Raw genomic sequence first — 3,324 nt, forward strand, 5'->3', positions numbered from 1 at the left:
TTGTTGTTGTTAGGTAGCACTACGTCAGTTCCAACTCAAAGCGACCCAATGTTCGATGGGGTGAAACACTGCCCGAGCCTGTGCTATCTGCACAATTGCTTCCCCGTCCCCCTTAAACTTACATTGTTTATTGGCAGTGAGCTGGAAAGGGCGATGGAGTTAGCATACACAGACAACACCACACACCACTGTCACAAGGGTGGCGAGAGTGAGGGGAAAGCATGGCTTGGCGCCCAGGTGGTGCCCTCCCATCAAGAGGTGGGCATGGGAGGGGGAGGGGGCCCGGAGTGTGGAGGGGGCAGCCTCACACCACCTCTACTTAGTAGGCAGGGTTAGAGACAAAGAGGGACATGCTGGCTGCAGCCCCAGCTTGACCGCTTGCAGTGTACATCCCTTGGCAGGCGAGGCTGTTGGCCAGGGCTTGCTTGATGGACTCCTGGGCTGCCTTCAGGTTCTCCTTCTTGCCCCCGCCCCCAGGTCTTCAGGGCAGATGCCTGCAGGGCTCGCCCGTAGGAGAAGGTCAGGCCCCATGGCTTCAGCAGGGGGCAGTTGTTGATGGCGTTGAGGTTGATGGACGCCTCCTCCTCACTCTGGCCTCCAGACAGGAAGGTGACCCCCGGTAACAGCAGGGGGCATGGTGCAGTGCAGTGCAGTGACGGTTGCCATGGCAATCTCCTCGTGGGAAAACTTCTGTGTGCAGGCATGGCCGGGGGTGACCATACTGGGCTTCAGCAAGGTGCCTTCCAGGTAGGTGTGGGGGGTCACTCAGGGCCTTGTAGACGGCAGCCTGCACCTTCTCCGTGACATACTGGCAGCGCTTCAGGTGATGGTCACCATCGCGGAAGATCTCGGGCTCCACAGTGGGCACGATGCCATTATGTTGGCAGATGCTGGCAGAACGGGCCAGCATGTTGGCATTTTCCATGATGGTGAGGGCTGAAGGGGTATGTTCACCAATCTTCAGCACACAGCGCCACTTGGCAAAGTCAACGCCATCTTTCCTGTACTGGGCACAGCGTTCAGACAGCCTGTCCAGCCCTTGGGTGGTGGTCTCGCCGTTCGTTCCTGCCAGGGGCACCGCACCCTTGTTGACCTTGATGCCCACGATCCCGCCCTTGGATTTGATAACTTGGGGGAAGGGATGCCAGTCGTCCTCCTTCTGGCAGAGTCTCGTGGAAGAGGGTGATGCCCCAATGCAGGGGTTAACCCCGTCATCAGTGGGCAGCAGCAGCAGCTGGCGGTAAAAGCAGCGGTTCTCTTCGGTCCCAATGAACTGCAGCCACTTCACAATGCTTACGGTGGACTCATCTGCAGCCAGGATGCCCTTGCCCAGAGCCACAATGCGATGGGCAATGTCTCACAGCTCCTTCTGCTCCGGGGTGAGCCGTGGGTATGGGTATGGCATGGTGGCAAGTTCCTTCCTAGAGGCTGAAGGAGCGGCAGCCGGTGGGTGCCCCCCACAATGGTTGTGTTTGAGCCCCGTGTAGCAGCCTCGCGGCCAATCCATCTCATTGAAGAGCCCCTCGTTTATGCTCAACTTCTGTGTCACCAGCCAGCATGTCCTTGACCAGGGAGCGGGCCCTCCTGACAGCAGGAACGAACGTAGAGTAGACAGTTAAACTCTCTGAGGTTCCGTTTCTTATTCTTTAAAGTGGGTATGTCCTTTCCTTTCCTCACCCGGACTGGCCATTTGTGAAAACCAAATGGATCAATGTGCATTGAAGTACCTTTCAGGCCATGAAGTACCGAACGCTCTCAGTAGATTATAGTAAAGTACTTAACAGATTATTGTATAACTATTGAATTATAATAGTTGTCAGATTATTATTGTCATCGAAACATAGGAGAAATCGAAACAAATGGGTCAAATGAAGTTTAAAATATACAAAAATTCCCAGAAGGTTCTCATGACATCATCCTATTGTGTAAATACAAAATTATTTTCATGGAAAAGAAAATGAGGGCACACTGAGTGAACCCAAATTGGTGGACCACGGCCACTCTAATCATGATAATTACTTGTGTGTGAAGAAGACGTGCCGCTCTGTCTGCCCGCAGGGAACACGCGGGCTTGACGGCCCAGAAGCAGATGAGAATCGGCATCGGAGTACCTGCCTTTGAGTCTTGGCGCTTCCGCTTAGGGGTTGTTTGATCTCGGGCAGGCACCTTCCACTCGAAAGGCTTTGTTGCTCTTGTGTAAATTTGAAATCATAATCATACCCGCACGGGAATCATGATGAATTATTGGACGTGAGACTCTGATGAGAGACTGTGAAGGGGCCTGCAAACGGCAGTTCCCGGGGCAAATGTTCCCTGTTCCGCTTGCTGCCGGTGTTTACAGTAGGAGAGACAGACGGCCCTCGAGAGAGAAAGCAACGACGGAGAAGAGCCCTTGGGGGCCTGGGAGGAGGAAGGCCAGGATGAACAAATAAATCAATAACATACTGGGCAGGGACCGTGATGGTTGAGGGAAAGAATTCGCACCGACGCAGAAGACACAGGTTCAATTTTTGGCAGTGCACCTCCGGCACGGCCAGCACCCACTTATCACCCACTTACTATGAAGCTGAACAGGTTTCCGCAAAGCTTCTGTATTCTCCCGGGTTTGGCTCTGGAGCAGGCAGGGTTTGGTTTCATTGCGTGGGAGGCTGCCTGACGGGATGGCAGCGAACAGCAACAATAGACACTGGGCAGCCAAGAAGGACAGTTGTGGCTGAAGATCAGGCAGAGCCCGAAGGCCGCAGGAGCTGCCGGAGATGTCGACTTCCAGAAAGCTGTACCGTCATCCACAGGCAGACAACCGGGCACTCGGGGACTACCGTATCAAGTTCAGTCAACTGGCCAGGACTCAAGGGCCTCAAGAATTTGGGTCTTATTGCCAAATGAGTTTTCACAGTCCTGGGACCCTCTGGAGGGATGAGATGTTACTCGAACAACTTCGATCTGTGTCTGCGCATTCTCGCTGCCTCCGAGTCCATGCTGACTCATAGCGACCCTCTTGTGGGTAGCTGAGACTGCAACTGTTTCTGGCACTAGAAAGCCCAGTCTTTCTCCCTCAGAGCTGCTGGTGGTTTTGAACTGCTAACCATGTGGATCTCAGCCCAACTTGTAATCACTACACCACCAGGGCTCCTTGTGCCATCGGGCTGCATCTAAATGCACTAAAAGAAAAAGCAAACTGACTGCCATTGAGGCCATGCCAATTCATAGCAACCCTACAGGACAGCGTAGAACTGCCCTCGTGAGTTTTTGAGATTGTAACTCTTTATGGGAGTAGAAAGTCCCATTTTTCTCCTGAGAAACGGCTGGTGGTTTCCAACTGCA

General features: G+C 53.6%; 1 pseudogene; it reads right to left on the reverse strand.

The window, feature by feature from the left end:
* Window positions 1-319: 319 nt before the first annotated feature.
* Window positions 320-1,405, reverse strand: LOC142437010 (fructose-bisphosphate aldolase A pseudogene; annotated as a pseudogene).
* Between the last annotated feature and the right edge of the window lie 1,919 nt (window positions 1,406-3,324).

Source organism: Tenrec ecaudatus, chromosome 1 (assembly GCF_050624435.1).
Source record: "Tenrec ecaudatus isolate mTenEca1 chromosome 1, mTenEca1.hap1, whole genome shotgun sequence".
Lineage (NCBI taxonomy): Eukaryota > Metazoa > Chordata > Mammalia > Afrosoricida > Tenrecidae > Tenrec > Tenrec ecaudatus.